We start from the raw sequence: 25,061 nt of genomic DNA, 5'->3' as shown, positions 1-25,061 counted from the left end.
TGCAGTAAATGTGTATGATTTGCTTTCTTCCAGACTCATGAATTCTTGGTAAAGCCTGGTGATGGGAACTTATTCTGACCTTGTCTGGCTTTGAGTACTGCACAGAGCTAGGACTCAAAATCGAGACCCAGACACAACTGGGCCATTGCTACATTATTCTTGGCTGACTGCAAATGTGCTTTATCTGCCTTGATGACAAATGTATTACACTGAAAATTTCCATGAGTTTCAGAAGACAAAGGGGAAAAAAAAGTCTCAAAGACTTGACTATAGGAATCTATAGGGAAAAAAAAAAAAAACTAACTTGATGTGCCTCAGACTCCCCTCCTTCTTACCTGTCCCCAGATGTCCTCCCTGGTGCTTTGGAAGGTGACACGCCTCACCTCCCCACCCCCACTCATGCTAGCTGGCTTCTACACCATCTAATTAGACTGCAGCTTTTCCTGCCTCGTGTATCTTTGATTTTATGCAGAATTTTGGAAGCTCTGTGAACCTGTATTCTGATTTGAATTATTAAAGCAGGCCAGTATTTGTGCATTTAGAAGCAATATTCTCCTTTCTACCATCCCCTATGATATGAAAAAACGAATATTTTCAACTCTGAGTTACCTGCATGAATAGTCTTTTACTTCCCCTATTTTGGGGGCAGTTTCTCCATCCCTTAGCTTTTCTCTTTCTCCTGCACCCCACTTCTATCTTAATATGATTTACTGGGTTGGGGGCCAAGGAGTATCCTATGGCCTGTGGGAACTGTGTCACATCAGGTATGTGCATGTTGCTTTTTTCTCCTTTTTTCTCCTTTTGCTTGAGTTTTAGGTTGATTTGACCCAAATCATTCTCATCCTTGGTGCCAAAAGTGAAACACTGGTTTGACCTATAGGGTCAATGCTTTAACTGCCATAAAGCTATAAGTTTTGTAAGGGCTTGTTCTAGTCACTAATAGAACTCCACACCTAGAATACAGCAGATGTCCAATAACATTCACTGAATGGATGAATAAACGAACAACCAAGCACTGAGGTGGGAGGTAGTGCCTCCAGTAACTGGGCCATTTAGACTCAGTATGTAGGAGCAGAGTCCTAAGCGAGAGATTCCTAAACCATAAAACTGGGACACTAAAGTACAGAGAAATTGGGGGAACTTCCTTCACTTTTCAGATTGTATGTTTAATATTGTTTAGTTGCTAAAGAGATAAGAGTGTTATTACACACAGCATTTTCTCTAGAATGAAACTGGGAACAAAAAAAGTCATCCTGAGATCTTGATTCAGAACAGCCAGAGTCTCAGTCTCCTAGTCCCCCTTTTACTGAGTCTTTAGACGTGACACTAGTCTGTTGAGCTTCAGTTTGATCATCTACACCACCACCACCACCACAACAACAACAACAACAACAACAACAACAACAACAACAACAACAAACAACACGGCATTTCCTTTACAGGGTGGTTACACTGATTAAATGAAGGAATTACCCTAACCTTAAGTAATGATAAATGTTCAATAAATCCGCATTCTTTTCTCCATTTTTCCTTCTTTTCCCTTAGCCAAGGTGATTCTGTTATTGAAATGCTGAAGGGACCTCTTTAAAGGATGGCTTCCTGGCACAGAATTAAATGACTGCTGTGGAGCTAATTTATGATATATTTGGGGTGGGGTATTTGGAATTAAAGAAATGGCAACTTGTACATGGATCCTGGAGAAAGATTTCTAAGAGCTAGATTATTTTGCTCATTAATAGGAATTGTACTTCTCTTCACGTTGTTAGCTTCATAGACCCATGATATTGTATGTAGGTATACATACATATACATACACATACATGTTTTTACTTTCACAACTATTGTAGGTTGAATTATATCCCCCTCAAAAAAGGTATGTTCAAATCCTAACCCCAGGTACTTGTGAATGTGGCTTTATTTAGAAACAAGATCTTTGCAGATGTAATCATGTTAAGATGAGATTGTATGGGATTAGGATGGACCCTAAATCCAATGACAAGTTTCCTTATAAGGAGAAAATGATTTGGAGATACAGAGACACATGGCGAGAAGACAGCAGGTAAAAATGGAGGATTGGAGTTATGCTGCCAAAGAAATACCTAGACAATGCTGGAAGAGGCAAGAAAGGATTCTAGTCTTTGGAAGGAGCACGGCCCTGCTGGCACCTTGACTCCAGACTTCTATTCTACAGAACTACCTGAGAATAAGTTCCTATTGTTTTAAGCCAACTTAGTTCATTATGGCAGCCATAGGCAACTAATGCAGTAAACTACTTGAATTTTTCACAGTTTTGTAGATTTTTCCACTCATCTTGTATTGACTGAAAAGGCAATGGAATTCACTGAAACAAACTCATGTTTGATTGTGATAATTATCCATAATTATCCATATATAGGCTATCAACTTTTATCAATCATCAATTTTATGGCTCACACATTGCTTTCTCAAACCTTATCTCGTCTGACCCTGATGATGGCATTTCAAGATAAGGAAGGCAGGTAATAGCATTTCCATTAGACCAAGGAGAAAGACTTAAGGTCACACAGTTAGTAAGAACTAGAGCCAAGGCTTGAATCTAGGACACCTGGCCCCACTGTGTCATCTGTGTTTGACTAAACCCCATTGCCTGGTTCTAGAAACACTTCAGACCAACATTTCCCAGGCCCCACATGAACTCTACAACACAACTGACATGTGGGTGCTGGGCATGTGCTGAGTTCTCTGGAAAACAGAGGCAAGGCAAGGATTGAAGTGCTGGTGTTGCACCTGGGAGTTGCAAGCTTGCAGTGGTGAAGGTGAGAGAAAAGGAAAGGATGCAAAGCAATGGAGGAGATGGGCTGCTGGACTGGCCACCTCTTCTCAGCGAGCCACAGTGTAACACAACAGGCCCCTCAGCGAGTAAATGTGCTGGGCACACTGGACTTTTCCAGAAGGACTCCACAGAAGAAGCACAGGATGACGGAAAGAGGGGAACATTATCTGCCTGTCTTCCCCCTGACTCTTGCTTCCAAATGGTCTCATGATTTAAATGAAACTAGAAACCTATGAGTTCTCCTTTACTTCTGGGGTTGATTTTGAGATGAATCTCAGAGAGGCTTCTCTTGTGATCTCTTCAATGTATCCCTACAGGAAATAAAATGGTGCACATTATAGAATGAAAATGTCAATTTTCTTTGTATGTGTGTGTATTTTTAAGATAAAACTGTAGAGCTGAAAGATAATAGAAAATCACAAAGGATAATGTAATAACTATCAATATATCTACCTTATTTGCTATGTATCTTTTTTAAAGAAATACAATATTACAGATAAGCATGAAGTAGCTAATGTTTCCCCCAATCCTTCTTTTAAGGGAATCATCCTCCTAACTTCTGAGTGTAGCTAATCCATGTTTTATACTTTTTCTACCATATTTATAATATACTATATGTATATATGAATATATATACAAATAGTAGGTGTATAATACATATATCCACTATACACCTGTGTGTATATATGTGTGAATGTATGGGTATATATATGTTTGTGTATGTGTGTGTGTATATTTATATATAGGTAAATGAGAAAGACTTAAATAGTCAAATGCTGTACTGGTTAAATAAATTATAGCCATGAAATACTATGCAGCAATTTTTTAAAAATTGAGACAGGGCTATATAGTAATGGAAAGTTGTGTGAGATTTACTGTCAAATGAACCAAAGCAAGTTCCTAAACAGTATGAGTTGCCTGATGTTGTTTGTTATATACCACACTTCTTACACACATGGAATATGTCTGGAAGGATGCATAAGAAACCATTAGTAGACTGGGGTTGGGAAAGCAGACAAAGAGGGGAGATTTTATTTTTCTCTTTATATCCTTCAGTCCTTAAAAATAATTAGAACGGGGGAAGTGTATAGCTAGGTGGTAGAGTGCATGCCTAGTATGCATGAGGTCGTGGGTTCAATCCCCAGTACCACCATAAGCAAACAAACAAACAAACCAAATTACCTCGCCCATAACAAAAAAAATTAGAATGCATTACTTTTCTAATTAAAAAATACTAATAAAAAGCAGGGTCTGCAGCATAAGTTCTCCCAGTCGGGGCAGCAAAAGAGACTCCAGGACTGAAGTAAGAGAGGAAACAACGTAGAGTGATACTGGCAGATGGTGCAGTTTGAATCAAGAGAAGTGAATTTGAGTCCTGCTTCTGCCATTGAACATCAGACATCCCCAAGCTTTTCCACCTGGCAGAGAGGTTCCTAACTGATCCATCTTACCTGCCTCTCTGGATCTCTCCCCATCTCCCACCCTGGCTTATCCACCCTTGCCCACTCCATGCTGTTTCCTCTCTTTGTCCCTGTACCCACGCCTCTTCTTCTGCCTGGATGCCTTCTGCCACATCATTTGCCTGACTAGCTGTAGATATCATCGCCCCAAAGTAGCTGGAGGACTTGGCTCTGTATGCCCAGCACACCCGCTGCATTCTGCTCCCTTCATAGGCATTACCTGTGCACCACCTGCTCCCCCACAGGGCTCTCAGCTCCTGGAGGGGAGCGGCTATGGCTGATTGATCTTTGTGGCTGGCCTATGGTACACACTATTAAAAGCATTTTTTTTAACTAAACATTTAGCTATGTGCCAGTTATCTCCTCTATTAAATGAGGAAGCTGCATTATATTTAGTTCAATTCAGCAAGTATATACCAACACCTTCACTATCCTAAGCACTGTACTTGGCTCTAGAAAGAACAGAAAAATGGATGCAGCCCTCTAGTGGGAAGGAGGTCCTAAGGTCCCTAAAAATCCAGTCTTCTAATTCTCACAACCAGAATCGAAAAGATACAAGTTCAATTTTTGGCTCTGCCCTGACTGCTGAATGATCCTGGGAGTATCATTTTACCCACATGGAGAAGTGGTGGGAAACACACTGAACGAGCTCGCCTGACCTCTCCAAGGCGTGGAGGAGGGGAGTACTCTTTTTCCTGATATTACAATATACTGTGATAGGATTTGCTGCTCTCTAATCATGCAATCTACATAATTTATCCTTTTAAAATGAGCCATAATCCCCAAAGAGTGCTTCCCTATTGATATAAAATATAAGAGGGTATTTCTAAGGACATGGCAGCACCACCGCTATACATTAACCTACACAAAATCAATCCATTTCCAAGTTAAGCACACCCCTAAAAAATCACTAATGGAGCTTTGTGTAGTTTGTTCATGCAATGTGCAGTCAGGAATCATGCATAATGTAATAGTGCAAATGCTAAAAGCAGCTCCCACAAACTAATTTAATCTTGGTTTAATGGACATAGGGAACCGATCTTCAAAAGAGACTGCCAATGAGATTCTTGGGGGCCTCCCAGCAGCCTGAAAGCCAGCACCAATATTAGCTTTTGGTTAGTTCCCCCTTTCAACTAGTGCATATTAAAGACAATCCAATATTGTCATTGAAATTATGAATAACTTGTGTCAACTTTCATGGCCTATGTAATATAGATGTCTCCGTGCATTTGCATAGATCTCTGGGATTGAAATCTTGCTCTCTGTGCCTTTTCGACCATTGGCTTCTATCTCAGTCAAGGAAATCTTTTAGACTCTGGAAGATCAGAAAGCTCAGCTGTATCCACAGCCCCCAGGCCATGCCAGAGAGACAGTGTCTGAACAAAGATCCAGGATGTGAAGCCTGTATACAATCAAAGGGATCAGAATCTCTCTGCTGTAGCTTGTCTCCAAGGGACCTCCAAAGCTCCTAAACATGTACCTCCCACCTGACACAAGTAGAGAAAGAGAAGCACTTGCCCATGCAGACACGACTGCACGTGCGCGCGTGAGCACACACACACAAACACATGCACACAGATAGACTCCCTCACTGCGAGTTGAGTTTCTATCAGATATCTAACATCAAGTCTAGCAAAGTAGATTGAGGAGACCTGAGAGCCTTTTTAGTTCAAGCCACATATTTTGTTTCAAATGAATGTTGCTAATTGGCTTCAGACTGTTAGAGCTAACCTACGGAGTAAGCAGAGAGCACACAGCACTGGTGGGCAGACAGAATTTACAGTCTATGGATAGGGAGTGGCAGCAGAGAGTTGGACATGGAAATGGAAGACATAGAAGGGAGGGCTGAGGAGCTGATACCACAATTTTGCAAGTTCAGGGAAAGTTAATGAAATAAGAAATGGAGGTTAACCAATGTTATTTGGAGTTAGAGAGGCAACTAACAGAATGCAATGATATAAATTTCAAACACTAGGAGGGGAACATAAAGGGGAAAGGTCGATAAGGGCGAGCTAATCCTCATCCTCCATATTGAGGAGTTAACAGACACTGACTGAGTGATAAATCAACAAATGGAGGTGTGGAAGCAGTCACGAAAAGAGCAAAAACCAGAAACATTAAATGGATTTTGTCTCTATAAGACTGGAGTTGGTCAGGGGTGCTCTGCTTGTGCTTCTGTCTACATTATTTAGTTTGTTATAATGCACAAACTACAATCTGATTTAAAAAATGATAAGTAGGTGCTTCTGGGATGCTGAGCTGGGGATATGGAGAGATGGAACAAGACACTGTTGCTTTTCCTGAAAAGCAGCTGGACTATTTGTGTAAAACCATGCGTAGGTGGAGTAGGACACATTATTATTTCCATGTGCAACTGAAAATTTTTTGAACAATTATATGATAATCTGTTAATAGTGAATACCTCTAAAGCAATAGTGTCCAACATACTTTCTATGATAATAGAAATAACCTATTTCTGCTCTGTTCAATACAGTAGCCACTAGCCACCTGTGACTGTCAAACACTTGAAATGTGGCTAGTGCGACTGTGGAACTGGATTTTTCATTTTAGTTTATTTTAATCCATTTAAATTTAAATATCAACATGGAGCTAGAGGAGACCATATTGGGTAGCACAGCTAGAGAATCATACGGAGATGTGAAAGACTTTCTTTTTATCACTCTCTAGATTTCTATGTTTTTTGGAATTCTTGCAATATGAGTAAGATACTTGCATAATTTAGAAACCTCAAAACTTTTTAATTTGAAAAAATCGGAAAAGCAAGAAAAAGGAAACAATCATAAAGTAATGCATTGAAAAATAAGAATTCTACAAAATGGATTAAAATATTCTGAGAAGAATAACTAGGCAGATAAATAAACAGGTACTCTTTGGGATGCTTTTAGTCTTTGAGCCTTTTGCATGAATCTCCAGAGCAAATATTCCTGCATTATCACCTTACACCACAAGCAGTTAGGTTACAGCTGTCTCCACTCTGCTAAATTAATTACTACTCTGTATTCTGTTTTCAATTTTTCAAAAATTCCTTGACACCTCTCATCTGTGTCCTCTCCTCACCGTCTTTATTGGCATAGATCTAGATACGTATATAGAGATACAGTTTTTATTCCCTTACTCTCATGTGGAGGAGAGCATATTCTGTATGCCGTATATACTTCAACCCAAGGGGGAAAAGTTGCCAAGAATTAGCAGCAATATGATCTGCAGCATCTAATTCCTAACCTGGTCCCTTTTCATTCATCAAGATTCCACCATCTGGAACCTGATTGTCTCTCAATTATCAGGCAAAATAATGATTTCTACTTTTTAGCTGTGGAACCCTGATAAATTACTTAATCAATAAGTAACAAACTCAGTCTCCTTAACTATAAAGCTGAAATAATAACTGAACTGACCTCACAGGCTTGTGGTGAGGATGAAATAAGATATTGCACAAAAACGGGCTTAGCACAGACCTGTCAAATAGAAAGCACTCGATACAGAGTAGCTGCTGTTTTAAATGTAACAAAACTAAGAATTCTCTGCCCTGACTGTACTAGGTAAGTGATTTCCAGCTTTCTAGCTCTTAAAGTATCAATCCATCTTTTTCTCTTTTGTGGTCTGTCAAACCACTTCAGAATTATTATAAAATTAAAGGTACAGTTGCTTTTTAGAGAAATGGTAGATGATAATAAAATGATAAAAACATGTGGATAAGCAATATTTTTCAATGAAAAATGATTTACATAAGTAGGAAATGGCCTGTTTCACATGTAGCTCATCTCTTTACACAAAGAATAGACACAATCAGGTTGTAAGAAATCATATCCATCACACAGGGGATGAGGCCATCAGAAGTCCCTTATCCATATCCAAACATGAAGGCCATTTCCAAACAGTTTCTCCTTCCCTTTTTTTTTTTTTTTTGAAATACTTTTTTTTAAATTATAAAAGGAACATATACACATGAAAAATAATTCAGAAAATAAGGGTAAAAATAAATTTCATTGATAATCCTGACACTTAAAACCACCCAAGTATAGACTGTTAAAATTCTGATATACAAAAATTTTGAAAGGATATGTATGTATTATTTAAATCTATATGTGGAATAAAAAAAAAGTGACACAAATAAACTTATTTACAAAATAGGAAGACTCACAGACATAGAAAATAAACTTATGGCTACCAGGGGGAAATGGGGTAGGGAGGGATAAATTGGGAGTCTGGGATTTGCAGATACTAACCAATATATATAAAATAGATAAACAACAAGTTTATACGGTATAGCACGGGAACTATATTCAATATCTTATAGTAACCTATAATGAAAAAGAATATATGTATGTATACGTACAATGGAAACATTATGCTGTCCACCAGAAACTGACACAACATTGTAAAGCGACTATACTTCAATAAATAAATAAATAAATCTAACTAAAGTCCAAATATATATGAAATATAGTATGTATATAAAAATATAGTTAGACATATAATTACAACTCTGAACTCTAAAAATATAACTTAGACAATATGTAACTTCACAAATATAGACATAAATAGGATCATATAGTCCATAATGATCTAAGTCATCCTTTTATTCAACTATATAGTATGGATCTTTCTGTATCAATAGGTTTATATAGGTGTCTTTTTAAATTAATATAATGTTCTCATATATGCCATAATTTTTAATCCATCCCTTACTGATGGACATTGTTTCCCATTGTTGTTGGTTGTTTTGTTTGATTTTACTATCTAACCTTTTTTTCCTGATGAATATATTTGTACAATCATCTTTGTGAAATCACTGGGCGAAAGATAAGTGTGTTTTTAAGGCTCTTGATCTTTACTGCCAAAATGCCAAAAGCCTCAGGAACTGAGCAAGCTACCCTTCCACTAGAGGCTAACGAGAGTACCATTTCCCCACTCCGCCCTGCATTGGATATCAGTCATCTTATTTTGGCCAAACTAGTGGATGAAAAAATAATACCTGCTTCTTTTTTCAATGTTGATTCAGTTTGATTTGATTATTCTGCTTACTAGTGGGAGTGAATATTCTTTTCATATGTCTAGTAGTCATTCCTATTTTTTCTTTTTTTGCTAAAGACTTATGCATCGTTCTCCACCTTGAGGAGGTGAAACACGGAAAGCCCTGCACACTCCTAGACCTGCCTGTCTCAATATCCCCTGTCCTCTAAGGCTAGCTAAAGGCACTGCACCGCTGTGAAGTTTCTTCCAGAGGTCCTTCTGTGAAACTATCTTTGTGGCTTTAACAACATTCTGCCTTGTTCTACAGTTATTTGTATCATCGTCTTTCTTCTCTCCCATTCAGTTAGAAGCACTGAAGAAAAGAATGGAATAGTCAGAAGGTTACATGCCATTTAAAAACATATTTATTGTGGATCTATTGGTAGCAAAGTAGAGATATATATAATTACAAATATGAACACCTATTGATTTATGTATTAGGCCTAGCTCTGCCAAGTGCAGTAACAAATTAATGACAACTGTCAGCAAAAAAACCAGCAAAGATATATTTCTCATGAGAAGTCCAATGTGGGACCAGTGGCCCTTCTGTATCTTGTAACTGTTCTGTCTGGAACACATCGATTCCAAGGTTGCCTTGGCAGGGAGTGAGAAAGATGGAGGAGGGGGACAGGCAGTTAAATATCTTGGCTCAGAAATGACAAGTAACCCTTCTATCAACAGGCCATTGGCCAGAACTAGTGACATGGCTCCACCCCCATTGCAAAGGAGACTAGGAAACCAAGGGAGACACAGGGAGATGGATATTCAGTGAGCATTACCTGTCTCTGCCATAATTGGCTTCAGTGTTTCAGGAATTTCATAAGCATTAACTCATGTCTATCTATGATCTAGGTAATTGGAATTATCTCGGTCTTCCAGATGATGACAATAAGTTCAGGGAAGTTAAGCAACCTGCTTAAGGTCTCTCAGCCAGTAAGTGGGAGAGCTGGGGTTTAAACCCCATTGGTATGATTCTGAACTCTGTACTCATTTAACGAGTGGATGATGAAAATTTGATTTAGTAAATAGCTAGTATAAGACAAGCTCCGATTTTTCTAAAAAGTGTGGATTCTTAGGCCATGGAAATCTAGTGAAGCATGGGTAAGTGATCTCTTACCTACAGAAATGTAATGCTTGGCTTCTCTGCATGTGCTCTGTACCTACCCATGGACTAAGTGGTAAGGTCTAAATCAGTCTGTGCATTTTAAAAAATAAATCATGATTCTGATTCTATTAGGAAACTGTGTATTCATCTCCCGATAGCAACTAAAGTGAAAATGGCTGAGAGCAATAAAAATCCATTTTGCTATTTAGTACAGTTTGTCAGACTAGAGAAATGGGATTGAATTTCAAAGCCACCGGCAAGCTGGCTGCAATCTGCGGCTACACAGTTGATGGGTTTTTTCCTTCTTTATTTACAACTCTTTTGATAAGCCTTCAGCAAGTTACATAGGTTGTTCTAGTTGTATCTCGTTTGACTGGATTAGAATACTTGATGGCAGTTTGGATAAGTTTGAGGCAGATGGTTCTTGACATTTTTCATGGCATCAGTTACAAACCATGCAAGAAACTCTTTCATCCTTTGTTTATCCTTCACTTAGAAGCCACTATAGTAGATCGTTAAACTTTCATTTTTCACAGTGCTGATTAAGGCATACTACAAGGCAGATGTTATTCCGTACCATTTTTAACAATTTACATTTAGCACCAAAGCTGGCTTTGTGCTTGTTGCAGTGCATCAATTCACTTTTTTTAAAACTTCAAGGTCAATCTCTGAATACTGTGACTCGCTTCACAATTAAATGTCTTGCAAACTTCTCTTGGTTACAGGAACCCAGCTACCATTCCATTTTTGTGTGTTTGCTTGTCAACACACACACAATTCCACAGTTCTCTCCTCAACAGAGTAAGAGCATTATTTAAGAGGCAGTTTATTAAACAAAGAAAAGAATCTCAAAAAAATAGAATCTGAATATAGCCTATCAGAATCTTAATTTTTATTACAATAGTTCTAGAATCAGAAATGATTGACAGTCTTGAAGCACAAGATTCACTGCACCTCACAGCTGAGATGCAGACCAAAGAATAAGAAATATTTCTCTTTCCTTTCCCATGTTTTGATGATTTAGTAACTTACACACTATTTAGTTCTACCTCAGATGAATAAGAGTGGATAAAAGCATCTTTAGCTACAAAACAATGTTGACAAATAGGCTCACTGAATGCAAATTTTGACAAAATTTGATTGTACCTTAGGAAAGCACAGCCTTTCCCTTTTTCTCTTCTAGAACAATGTCAAAGTACATTCCCTTTAGAGACAAAAGATCACATCCCACAAGCCTATGGGAAATCCAGAAGACAGTCTATGTGAAGTATGCCTACGTGCATTCCCCACCTCACTTGAAAATAAGGATTTGAGACAGGATTACGGGTCATGCAAGCTAGAATGCTATTTCTTCAAAAAGAAAGAAAACTAAAACACAAACCACATCAGGACATAATGAATAAGCAGTAGTGTCCATGATCTTCATTCTGCCATGCTCCACACAAATCCACAAACAAGACAAGCAAATTTAAGGGCTAGGACGGACCTTGAAAGATCATCTGAGCTAGCCCTTTGACTAAAATACTTAGAAACCTAACCTCTTTCTCTCCTCTTTACTTGCAGGAACAAGAGGTAAGAAGGGTGTGACCAACAAATAATTTAATTTTAAAAGCAGTACTTTAAGAGCTTTTGATCTGTCTTTGTGTAACTCAGAGTAAGCTGAGTTACATGGGGGTAGGCTGTTCTCTAATGAGACCAATTTCTTAAATATTGGTGAGCCTAATGCAGAATCTGAATTGTCACAAACGAAGGAGAACTGATGCTGATTTGCGTATTCATTGTCAAGGGAATCTGCACAGATCAAGTGCCCTTACAAAAGTGTTTCTCTTTCCTATTGTGTTTTTAGCTAATATGGGTCTCTGAGAAATAGAATTTGGTTTTGGTGATGTGCTAGTCATAGCCTTCCATTTAAAAGTACTGAGAGGAGGCAGTGTAAGAAAGGAGGCAAGCAGGAATAAGGGGAGTTGTTTTAACATAGGTGTTGTTATTATTCAGGTGTGGTAAGGCCAGCGGATCACAAAACAATTGCCACCGAAAAGACAATTAGTTGCATTCACAGATTCCGAGAAGAGGGGGCACACCCTGGAGTGGGGGACACATGGGGAAGCACCAGGGTCAGTCAGGAGGCAGAGGAAGAGGGGGACGCTGTGGATAAGAGCCTTTCTTGTGGTTTCTATGGGAAGAAATGGACAAGACAGGGCAAGCAGGTTTAGGATTGGCTAGTGTGAATAATTTCATTGGGCTCTGGGGTGCAGGGGTTGTTCTTACTGTCTGGTATCTAGCCCTGGGGTAATCAGGACAGGAAGTTAGTAGCCCAGAGTATAAGAGCCCAATAAAAGAGGTGGCTTGGGGTGTGGACTGTGGATGGGTTAGTTTGCATCTGAAAAGCACACTTCCAAGACAGCTGTTTACTACCTCTAGAAATCCACTAACTCAGATGGGCAGTCCCTCCGGGGTCAGCAAGGCCCCAGATATCAAAGCATTAGAATACAGAAAATAAAAGATGTGGTTTATACAGGATTGTGGCTTTCCCTGACCCCTCTACTAAAACAGACCAAGTACACTGAGACTAAGAATTCTGAGTCTCCAGTGGTGACCAGACGAAGGGGTGGTGCATGGCTGAGCCAGGAGCAGGAGGCAGAGCACAGGGCACTTAGTAACGACTCTAAGAGGGTAACTCAGGAGTCGTATTAGTTATTTCTTTCTGCATAACAAATTATTCTACAACTTAGTGGCTTAAAACAACAAACAATTATTTTTTCAGTTTCCGAGGATCATGAGTTCAGGCACAACCTGTTTGGGTGCCTCTGACTTGGAGTCTCTCACAGTCTGCAGTCAGTGTCACAGCTGTGGCCGCTGTCATCTCTAGGCTGGCCTGGGGCAGGGTCTGCTTCCAAGCTTGCTCACATGGCAGGTGGCAGGCCCCAGGTCCTTGCTGGTTGTTGGCCAGAGACATTAGTTTCTTGCTCCATGGACCTCTCCATAGAGCTACTCAGCTAAGGCTCCAAGAGAGAGCAGTAGATGGTGAGAAAGGGTGAGAGATGTGGAGCGAGATGGAAGCCAGAGTCTTGAGTAATCCAGTCTTAGAAGTGGTACCCCGTCAGTTCTGCTGCATTCTATTAGTTGGAAATGAGTCACTAGATCCAGCTCATGCCCAAGGGGAGACTATACAGGATGTGAAGACTAGGAAGTTGGGGGCCTTTTATAGGCTGCCTACCATGAGAGTGAACAGCAATTTAAAAAGCAAACAAAAAATCCAAACCCCAAGTAAACAAACACAAAACCTCCTCTTCCCAATAGAAGAAAGTAGTCCTCATGGCTGTGCATGGATTATAATTGCTCCCATTTTACAGATGTCTTTAGGGAGAAGTGTTAACTAACCCCGTTAGGGACTAAATGCCAGACCTGCTAACTTCTAGGCTATATCATATAATCTCTTCAAAATACAATGAAAGTGCAAACACAATGAATAGAAGCTCATAGTCTAGACATTCATAATGTTCTGTGCTAGTTAACATATAACAAGATGTAGAAACAATAATAATCTTAAATACACAAATAAGAACAAAAAAATGTTAACGCTATGGCTGTGTTAGCCTTTCAGCTTGGCAGAGATTAATTGGATTGCTATTACTTGGTGCTAGTGAGCATATGGAGAAAAGACAGTCTCATATCCTGTTGAAGGGAGTATAATGGGTTTGAAATTTTGGCAGGCAATTTGGCAATACCTATCAAAAGTTAAACTTGTGCAGACTCGTTGATCCAGCAATTCTGCTTCTGGGAATTCAACCCAGGGAAATAATCGGACAAGCACACAGAGAAGTATGTAGATAGGCATTGCTATGTTATTGAAAAGGTAGGGGATAGATAGATAGATAGATAGAGAGACAGACAGATAGATAGATAAAGGCAATCATGGTGTCTACAAATGGTAGATAGGTTAGATAAACTACAGATTAGATAAAATATAGGTATCTATTCAAGTTGGTGATCTATATCTATATTTATTGACAAGGAACAACCTATAACATTGCTGGAAGAAAACAACAGGAATACAAAAAAGGATACATATATGACTGGAAAGCTTTATTACAAAATTTTAACTCTGTTTTCTAACAAAAGGATTTCTGGTGATTTAATTTTTTTCTTCTTTTTCAACAGATATGCATAAATTTGATCACAAAAACTGAACAATAGAAGTGAATTATTTTTATGGCTTCTCCTTTAGCAGCATGGTCCCTAAATCGAACATAAAAGCTGATTTTATTTTTTCACATTTAAAAGAAAGTTTGACACAGTAAACATTCGTGCCAAGTTTATTAAACACAGTGGAGACAATGTTTGTAATGAACAAAGGGCTTAGGGCTTCAACAGGGTAAGCGCTCTCCTTCTCTGGAACGGTAGCAATGCTACTGTAAATGGAAGATCTAAGGACACCCAGCATAACTCAACCACCAGCGAAAAGCTCTTCCCACTCAAAACAAATATTTAAATCAGTTAGAATAGCACGCCCCCAAACAATGACTTGTTGCTTAAATATTGTAATGGTTGTCTTGAAAAACAGTTCATTAAACATTGTGTACTTGGTTTTTCAGCCCTCTGTTTCTGGATCTTTCCTATCCCAGACTCAGCTATAAAATGGGCTTCTTCTTTCACTCTGAACCCAAGCCAAGAAGACATCTGTGCCCTCAGCCCTTCCAATATGTTCCATCTGCTTATTTTCCCAAGTCCAGAGCAATATGGGATTTACAATGCTGGCTTTTGTATATATCCTTAAGTTGTGCTGGCTTTTTTTTTTTAATGTGACTTTTCTAGGGTTACAAGTTTTATAAGGAAATCCCAGCATTAGAGTGTTCCCATTTGGACAATAATCATTGGAAATCAGGTTGGAACTATTGCTTTAACTAGCACTGTCATCAAAACTTACCTTCTCTACATAGGTCTGTGAAATAAGTTTGCCATCAGAAGGTACTCCAGTTAAGCAATTTCCTGCTGCTAAGTTAAGCATCATCTTCTACCTGAATAGAACAGAATAATGTCTTTGGAATGAAGGAGACATTTGTTTGGCATTCAGCTTGCCATGCAGAGAAGACATAGGTCAGGCTGTCCTTTTGACAAACCGGCCTTAAGAAACAAATCTTAGAAACAATAAATATATCATGTGTTCCATAATGGAATAGACAAATGGCCCTACTCACTGATGTTCTGTCTGCTTTGTAAATAGAAAAAAAAGAGACCCTCTTATTTATAGAAAAGGAAGAATTTAACTTATTTTCATGATTAGATAACATTCTCTCATAATTTTTCAAGTTATCATGAGACAATTTGATGTGGATTAATGCATGTCTGGCTTTTATCACCTAGATGAAAAGAGAACCAGCAGTGAGACGGGTGCAGGAGACAGCCCATGATTTAATTATTCTAAACAATCTCTTGCTTCAGTACACAAAAGATAACAGTTAACACACTGCTAAACATTTACTGATACACAAATCAAGACAAAGATGAAAGATTTAATTCTAAAAGGAAAAAAATACTCTTCAGGAAAAACTGCTGTCTTGGGGTTTAGAAACAGAAGTTAAAGAAACAAAAATTAGTAGTGGAGATGTGAAGGGCTTGAACATGATTGGGGCGGGGCACAGTTTCTGCTTCAGAATTCCATTCTCTTCCTTCTCCTTTATGCTCACAATCTAAGTTCCTACTTTTCTTTCCCCTAATGGATTCATATGAGCAACTTACGTTCATATCTCATGCTAATCCTATTTTTTTACCTTTAGAATATGCCCTATATCCCTCGTTTGATACACCCTCGGAGAATCTGCTCTAAAGTGCGTGAAACATCACCACAGCCATAGTCCATTGGGTGGACAGCCCCATGCTTGACAGATCCTGGGTTTGGAGGAACTACACTGGATGCATTGGAATCACTCTGAACTTATGCTCTAAGATTCACTGTGGTTACATGAAGTGAGAGGCAGAAAAGAGGGGCTGATAGGTTCTGGCTTGTCCTAGCTTTCCCGGGCATGCAGCCCTTCTTCCTGACCACAGGTCTGACTGACCAGCAGTCACCCTGGCTCACCCCTAGACACAGAGACAACAGCCTTCCAGAAATTTCTTTACCAGATCCCTTCTGTGGCCTGGCTCTGGCAGCTGAACATGCCTGGCTTCCCAGATTCCCCCCAACAAATTATGACTTGTTTCCCAGTGTCCGCACCTCTGGAAAGCTGGTTAGTGACTTTTCTCTGATCTAACACCTCCCTTTTCTGGACCTAACTTGTTCCAGCTCCTCCTACATTTTGTAAAATCGAATCCCACAATAAACCCCGGAGTTCATTATACTCATAGCGGTTCTGCTCTCTGATTGAGACCCAAGGGATACAGCCATTACCTTGTTCTGACCGTGATTAACCCAACCAAGGAGACTCAAGGAGCAAAGGGTATGCAAATCAAGTCATTTTCAGAGCTGCTGAGGCAACAGGGGGTGATAAGCCTGGAGAACTGACGATTTGGGGGAAACCTGAAAGATGCTACGGGAGCAGCTGTGGTTATTTGGCTAATGCCTGGGCATCCCCATCCTCCTCCTTTCCTCTTACCTACATCACCTTCCCAGCTCACCGTGCAGAGTGAATGGTTCTTTCGCCCAGTCTGGGCAATGAAAGACAAGCAAAAGTCTACAGGGAGGTTCCAGGGAACACTACTTTGCTTCCTGAAAAAGGGAAAGGGAGTGAAAAGAGAGTTACAGATGCCACTCCTCCCTTTTTCTTTCTGCCTTGAATACATCCACGGTGCCGGGGACTACAGCGGCCATCTTACAGCTAGAGTGCTGGAAGCTTGGAGGGAAAAGCCAGTGATGCTAGGAACAGTGGAGCAGAGAGGTAGAGCCTGGGTCCTCCATGAGACCGGGAAGTTACCAGAACAAACTGAAGGCTTCCTATCTTTGAGATTTTTAATCAATAAACAAGAAATGTCCTTATGATAAAGTCAATAATATTTGAGTTCCCCATTACTTGCAGACAAAGACATTGCTTCCCTGTAATTGTGCTCAGGCTCTTGAAGTAATCCTGAGAAAAGAAAACTGATGGGCCACCCACTATGTGTTGGGCATATGTGAGGCATTTTCACACACTTTTTCTTATTTAATTCACACAATTATTTAGTGGGGTAGGTAACTATCTACATTTTATAGAGGAGGAAATTGAGGCATAGAAATTAAGAACTTGCCTGAGATCAACTAATTTGTGGAGACATAATTTGAATCGTCTGCTTCAAAGCCCAATTTAGTTTTAATTAAGCCATGGATAAGACATGTTCTTAGGATTACCAGGAAGATGGTAGAACTGTAGGTTTTGTCTCATCAAAGGTTATGGGATGAAACTGGTGTGAAAAGTAATGTCTAATAACCAGAGATAACTGAAAAAAAGAATGATCTGTCCTAGAATGTAAAGTACTATGTTTCTCACCAAGGGAAATATTTATGGGGGAGATATATGATCAGTTTTTAGGATTATAATATACACATTCTAGAATGGATAAACAAGATTGTACTGTGTAGCACAGGGAAATATACGCATGATCTTGTGGTGGCTCACAGTGAAAGAGAATGCGACAATGAATGTATGGTATGTTCATGTATAACTGATAAATTGTGCTCTACACTGAAATTTGACAGAACACTGTAAAATGACTATAACTCAATTAAAAAAATGTTTTAAAAAAATACACACATTCTAGCACTGGGTAGAGGAGTGACCTAAATAATTTCAAAATTCCTTCTAAGATTCTATGACCTTCCAGAGATGGCAAGGTGTTTTCCACTTTATTCTGACTACCATCTGTTCCTGAAATTGGAGTTGTTCTCTCTAGTGCCTTCGTCTTGAAGATGTTATCCCCTACTCCCGAGAGAGAGCAAAGGTATTTTCTGGTTTCTGGTTTAGAAAATAAAAACCTTTGCATGCCTTAAGGCCAGACCTTAGGGGAAAATCAAGATGACTAACAACTCATTAATTTGGTAAAAGAGCACCAACTCAGTTTAGAGTCATGGAGAGGTGATTATAGGCTGGATATATTCTATAGTCCATATATTTCACTAAAGAAAACAATTTCTAGTCTACCAAAACTACACTTTCTCTTTCCTATTAAAAAATAAATAAAAACCCACAGGCCTGAGGGAACACAAAGGAAAGGAAGTACTTCCTCTTTAATAAAACGTTAAATGACTTTAAATAAAGTTTGGCCCAAGGATTGATTCTATCCAACCAGAACTGCATTAGTAGATAATGGAAATCTTTCTTTCCTGGTTCAGAGTAAAGATCTAGCAGAGAGGCAACGTGGAAAAGTAAAGCCAATTTAATATTCAGTCCCAAAGATCAGTTTGGAAACAGTCTCTGTGTCTTTAGAGATTCTCCAGAGAGGGTATCAATGAAATTTAAGATGTCTTTGAGATAATATGAGGGAATTCCTTCTTCCTGCTTTGGAGTCCCCAGATGCTGGACTCGGTTTGTTGGTTCCCTGCTACATGATAGGGAACTGAAAGCTGCCCCAAAGCCTGAAAATCAAGAATATGAGCAGAGGCATGATACACACAATGAACAATGTGAGCAGATATAGAAGGATTTCAGGAGCAAAGTAGATCATATGTATTATGTTTCCCCTGTGGAAACATCCCCGTATTTCCTCTCCTCCATCCTTTGAGATGTTTCTCGTTTTTTCCATTTTTATATCTTAGGATAAGCGTCCTCTCTGATCACCCTACTTCATTTGGGTGCTGTTTCCTTATTCTCTATCAGGGTATCATGTTTATTTTTCTTCTAGCATTCATTACAGTTTTACATTTTATATTCATTCGATTGCTGGATTATTTATTTTCTGTCTTTATAATGTTGTCTTCAAGGAGGCAGGAATAATATCTGTATTACCTAAAGTTCCACACAATGTTTGGCATTTAGTAACGATTCACTAAATGATGAATGGTTAGATGGATGGATAAGATGTTTGATGAACAAATGAGAAAAAGTGTCATGGAGGTGATTTAATCTAGATAGGTCTTAAAGGATGAACAGAATTTGTAATTGAAGACACCAAGAGCTGGGAAAGGAAGAATTCTAGGTATGATGGACAGTGTGAGAAAAATGGCATATGTATGTAGAAAAGTAGGTCGGCAGCATTAGAGGAACAATGATTCCTACCTGACATGATTAGCTTCCCCTCCCCAGTCCGCTACCACTGTGATCGTTTGGAACAGGCAAGAAATGGAGGAAAGAGAAAAGGAAACACCAGTCAATTTGTCATAAGTTAGTGATTTCATTTGCCAATTACAATTTTTTTTACCATTTTTTAAAACTGCACAAATAATGCATGGATACATTCTGGTACCAAAAAAGATGCCAAAATTTTAACATCGCATAAGGCTAAAAGTGAAACGCTTTCTTTTACCCCAGCCCACTCTTTCTTTTCTTCATAGCACTGAAAATTTAAACATTGGGAGGGTACATACTCCCAAACTTCTCCTATGCACTTATGCACCCACATCTACACACATACGATCACACATACACAAAATCTACAGCTGCTCAAGTCCCTTATATGTATAAAACGGTGTCGTCCAGTCGGCCCCCCATACCTGTGGGTTCTGTGTCTGCAGACACAGAATGCCGGATGTATATCCACAGGTGAGTCAATGACAAATCTGTAGCAGAAAGAAAGAAGCTCAATACTCATTGCTAAGAACGTGGAGGCTCCCATTCCATTCTCCATGGGAATTCACCATGGGGATTTGGGCTTTATCACTCCCCACTCAGAAAGTAGGGCTTCCCCCGTGAACCTCAGAGACCCTCAGCTTTCCTAGACAAGAGGCGGAAAATGCGATTTAAGAGCAACGCACTTAGCAGGAGATGCTGCAGAACTGTATTCAGCACATCTGTACACATGAGGGGGCTTTTCATTCACATTGCATAAAACTTCTCTAGTTTCTGTCAGCTTTAGGAACTGACTCTTCCTGAACTCCCAGTCCTGTCTTCATTGAATGCACTTGCCCCAGTCAGAAATGGTATAGGTTGCAGCCATTTTGGTGAAAAAGGATTTCTTGAGTTCCTCTGCACTCGGTGGTACATGAGGCTGCTCCCCTCCATAGTTCTTTACCGACAGGAACCTTGTCTTTCCCCAGTGCTTTGTATCAACAAAGAGAGTGCTGGTCTTGGAGGAGAAATGAGAGGGGCCCCTGAAAACAGACCCCAAGTAATGGGAGAGGTTCCCGTGAGTTCTTTAAACACAGTACACTCTCCACTCTGCTATGTATCAGCTGCCCAGAACAGACACGATGTAAAGCCTCAGAAACAAACCCAAGCTCTCCTAATAAAACAAATATTTCACAGTTCATTTAATCCAAGATATTGAAAAGACCTGCAGAGCCTCGAGGTTACCCTCTCCCCAGGGATGCCGCTGTGTTTGAGTAATATAGATGCCTTCCCAACCCAGCAGCTGCTATGCCAACACCAGCCTCCCTGCTCTTCTGTTCATTGTCTAGAATCATCGCTGGAGTCAACCCAAAGGAGGCTCAGGTGGGACCCTCTACCTGGGGGTTCCTAGTCATGGAAAGTCCTGGAAAAGTATAGCTGTGGAATACCTACGGATATCTTAATACGATAAATCTGAACTTTACTGGTCACTCACTATTTGCTGAGTGCCTACTATGTGCCAGGCATTGCTCCAGGGGCCGAGAATACAAGACAGACCAAAAAAAAACAAAAAACAAAAAACAAAAAACCTGGCTTTGTGAAGCTAATGTTGTAGTGAATGAAAAGCACAGCAAATACTTAAGACAGAGGATGTCATGTGATAATGAGGGCTATGGATGAAACTGTTGGGGACTACTGGGAGTTCTGGGGTCAGAGAAGTACAATTTTAAATAAGATGGACGGGGAGAGATTCACTGAGAAAACTATTTCAGAGAAGACCAGAAGGAGGCATGAGCCATGTAGCTTTCTGGGGTGGAACTTTTCCAGGCAGTAGCAACAGCAACTTCAAAGGCCTTGCTTGGAGAGACCAGTGTGACTAGAGTGGCATGAGCTTAGGAATGATGCTCAAAGAGGAAGTTACAGCACAGTAATAGGAAAGTAGATCTAGGAGGGCCGTTCACCCAATTTTAAGGACTTTGGGTTTGGCTCTAAATCTAAATTACCCTGGCTCTAAATCAATTTCAAAGGAAAAGTTTCAAGGCAAGTTTCGCCTCTGGAGTGAACAGCAAAGGGAGGATTCATACACACTCACCCCATCCTTCTCCTGGGAGCCGTCATTCTCTCATTGATGGCTACTAAAGGAGCTGCCACGCTCTTATATGGCACTGGCCGTGTTCCATCCACTCCATAGGAGGCCCCTGACCAAGAACAGGTCACTGAGTCTCCTCCCTGGAAATTTCTTAGATGTGAGAGTCAGGGACTAGAAGTCAGACTCTCTCACGGCAGAAGCTCTTAGGCATAAAACTCAAAGAGTTATGCGTGCCCATTTTTCTACATTGTGGAAATGATGGAACACAAGACCATCAGGCAGGAGATATAAGAACAGAATATTTCAAGTTGTATTCAAGTTCCTGGTGAATCCTATTTATATCTACCCCTACTCACAGTTGGCTTATTTAATCCTTCCTTGGCTACGGTGAGACATGAGTAGAGCAACTAGAACCTTTTGAAGACAGTGGCCAGTTCTCATGGAAAGAAAGCAAAGCCCAGCACAAATCTATAGTGCAATTGGAAATTGTGTTGCAGTTCCTGAGCATAAGACAAAAACATTAGCCTGTCATCACCACGCCTTCTCCCTACCAATAAAATAACTGAATCCAACATTAATCATATTGACCTTAATGTTTTACTGCCCTGAAAAAGAAGAATCCATAGATGCTGTAGCCAAAATGAAGCTGGAGATCATAATGGATTGGATCTACATAACTGATCCCTAGAACTACACATCATCTAAACTACCTGGGAAGCTGTCTACAAAGACAGGTGCCTGGCCATCCCCCGAGACCTACTCAACTGGAATAGCTTGGACAGGGATTCAAGCCCAGTATTTTCCAAATGTTCCCTAGGGTTAATGATAATCTAATCGATACATGGAACAGCTAATACACACTGTATTAGGTTAGATCTTAGGCCTTCACTGTGCAGAGAAAACATGAAAAACCACTTGGACAAATAATTCGTTCTAAAGCGCTGGCCTGCTGGCTGCCCCGGAACGTGTCATATCAGGGATTTTGCGTTTGCCTGGGATACCCGTCCACGAGACATGGCTTGGACTTATTCTAGGAAATGCCCAAAGGAAGCAAGTAACCTTATTGTGAGGCCTTCCCTGGCTTCCCTACTCACTATTTTAAACTCCTTCACCCTCATCATCTCCTTTCCCCCTGATTTTTTTTCCCTTCATTACCATTTATTTTATTTACTATACTATTTATCATTTCTCTCTCTCTCTGCTTCAGTAAATGTAGGCTCCAAAGGGGCAGGAATTTTTGCTGCTCTGCTCACTGCTCTATCTCCAGGCCCTGGAGGAGGTGGTCCAATACTTACGGAAAGAGCAAACACCTACTTGGCTGTTTTTCTGCCGTGGGTCATGATCCTGTCCTCACAGATGAACACTCAGAGTCGTTTTGATTCCTACAGTTCGGAAACAGATTTCCAAGTCAGTTAACCTTCTACACAGCGCCCAAGACTATGCCCTCCTGTGTCCACGCTGACTTCTACATGCTTGAAAAAGCACCTGAAATTGTTATCTGGCTGAGAATGGGCAGGCACTGGCCAAAGCAGAGTTTGAGGCCAGTGGGTTGTGAACTGGCAGGAAGATGGATTGAAAGTACACACCTGTGTCAGCGAGCACTCACGCCGAGCTCAGACCCCCGCCTCCACAAAGCCTCTGCAAACCCTGCATCTCAGAGGCAAAAAGAGAAAGAGCTTCCTCTCTGTCAAATCTCCAGAAAAGTTTCTACTTCATTTCAGAGTCTAACAGGATGAAAAGCGCCAGGGGAAACGTATGCTGAAGGTGGAGTGGGGGGACTTAAAGGGAGGGGTCACACATGTGTCTTTTATATAAAGCACCCCACATCTGTGTAGAGAACTTAGTGTTATCCAAATGTTTTTCAGATATCAAGATAAAAACATAGCTTTAACATGTGGGAGTTGTGCGGAAAGGTGACTTTTCTGGCTTGAAAATGAGAAAAAGAAATTACTTCTGTGAGTGCTTGGCCCCATTTAAAAATTTTTTTTCTCGTCACCTCCTCTTCAAGGGAAGACCATAACACACATAAAGAAATCCACCTTTTCTCAAGTTTCCAATGAGAAACTAAAGGTGGGAAGTGAATCTAGAATGGAGGTGAGATCTCTAGACTAATAATTCACTTCTTTTCATCTCCCAAAATGTAGGTGGGAGACAGAATCTTGGTGATTTATTCTCAACAGCAAAGTGGTGCACACCTACAAGGCCCATCTCCAAGCTGGAAGAGCTACGAGACCTAAGGGTTGATTTCTTATTCTTTCCATTCCAGAAGGATCTGGATTAGCCATTAAACCATGCCACCAAGTGACCCAAGGAAAAGGACAGGAAATCCTGTTTCCCAACCGTGCACCTCTCAAGGAATTTGATGCTTCAATATTAAATTCTCATGTTTTATTCCTGTCTATGCCTTCACCTGCATTTTCTCAACCCCTAACCCTTCTCCTGGCTGCCTTCCTAAGCTACTTATTACCAGAAGCCTCAATTTAAATTTCTTTATTCCTCTTCTCATTCACCCATTTTATAATCTGCCATGTCACCAACTGGACCCTTCGAAAATTTTGCCCTCTCTAAACTCCGCAACTCTTCCATGTCTTTTAAGTGCCTCCTTAAGTCAAAAACCGTTACCTGGCATTTTATCCTTAATCCTTCCTATTCCTCTCCTTTAGTTAGGGTGACCATATAGTTTATTGTTCAAACCAGGACACTTATCTCTGGGACAAGTGCTGACTTGAGTGGGGATTCTTGAACAACAAGCATAAGTCTGGAATGTCCTGGGAAAACTGAGGTGTAAGGATCACCCTCCCTGTAGACATAGCTTACTTACCTCCAGGAAAATTGGGTGCTCATTATTCACCAAATAGGACCTGAACCTGACTGCCTCCGTCTTTGCACATGACTTGTCATCTGCAGAGAGTATTCTCCACCATATTGCTACCATTTCCGACTCCACCATCCTTCCACATGTGGCAAAGGAAAGCTCCTAACTCAAAGAGTCTTTACTGACACCTTTCCAATGCCAGAGTGAAAAGTTATAACTCCCCCTTCCTCCCACTGAATGCCATCTGTAACCCTTTTATGGGCTCCTTGTATGGAACTTAACTATAACACACATACAAAGATATAAGGGTCTGAAGTGAGTGTGCGTGACCAAGTCACAGGTGTAGCCCCTTATGTAATACAAATGCAAAAAAAAAAAAAAAAAGAATGGGTGTTCAAAACTAAGACACATACTTTAAAAAGAATCAATAAGTGATGAGTGACCTAAAAATGGCTATCAAATTAGGCTGCAAAAATATAAAAGGGGTCTGACTCAACTGCCTCTTGAGTTCCATTAAGTTCTCACTCCTCTCTAAAGAGACTGAAGTAAAAAAAAAAATCGCAGCCAATATAT

General features: G+C 40.1%; 1 long non-coding RNA gene across 1 annotated transcript; it reads right to left on the bottom strand.

The window, feature by feature from the left end:
- Positions 1–15,337: 15,337 nt before the first annotated feature.
- On the bottom strand, positions 15,338–23,274 carry LOC123618760 (uncharacterized). Its single transcript, XR_006727228.2, has 3 exons — positions 22,988–23,274; positions 20,031–20,096; positions 15,338–15,429 (listed from the first exon to the last, which is right to left on the bottom strand). It is a non-coding gene; the product is annotated as an uncharacterized LOC123618760 (long non-coding RNA).
- Positions 23,275–25,061: the final 1,787 nt, after the last annotated feature.

This window comes from Camelus bactrianus, chromosome 9, assembly GCF_048773025.1.
Source record: "Camelus bactrianus isolate YW-2024 breed Bactrian camel chromosome 9, ASM4877302v1, whole genome shotgun sequence".
NCBI classification, from domain to species: Eukaryota; Metazoa; Chordata; class Mammalia; order Artiodactyla; family Camelidae; genus Camelus; species Camelus bactrianus.
The sequence above is the reverse complement of the archived record's forward strand: the minus strand, read 5'-3'. Positions and strand labels throughout refer to the sequence as shown.